This window comes from Cotesia glomerata, linkage group LG8 (assembly GCF_020080835.1).
Source record: "Cotesia glomerata isolate CgM1 linkage group LG8, MPM_Cglom_v2.3, whole genome shotgun sequence".
NCBI classification, from domain to species: domain Eukaryota; kingdom Metazoa; phylum Arthropoda; class Insecta; order Hymenoptera; family Braconidae; genus Cotesia; species Cotesia glomerata.
The window spans coordinates 74,526-74,866 of record NC_058165.1 but is presented as its reverse complement, the minus strand read 5'-3'; positions in this window follow the sequence as shown (position 1 = coordinate 74,866).

The window sequence follows — 341 nt, the reverse complement described above, 5'->3', positions numbered from 1 at the left end:
CCTAACTCTCTTGTAACGAAAAGGAAGAGTCGTTTTAGACACCTGTCCGGTGTTCTCGAACTAGCATTCAAAAATAATGATTTATTATTTTAATCGCAATTTCCTTCATTTTCTATCCATTCGTCTCGCCAAATTCTAAGTTTTTATTTTGAAACTCAAATCTTTATTATTTTAATCGCAATTTTCTTCATTCTCTATCCATTCGTTTCGTCAAATTCACAATTCTTTATTATTTTAATCGCAATTTCCTTCATTGTATATCCATTCGTTGGCTTTTCCATACTAAATTGTCCTCGGGACTTATAAAATTTTCGCTCACCTAATTTATTTCTTACAAAAAT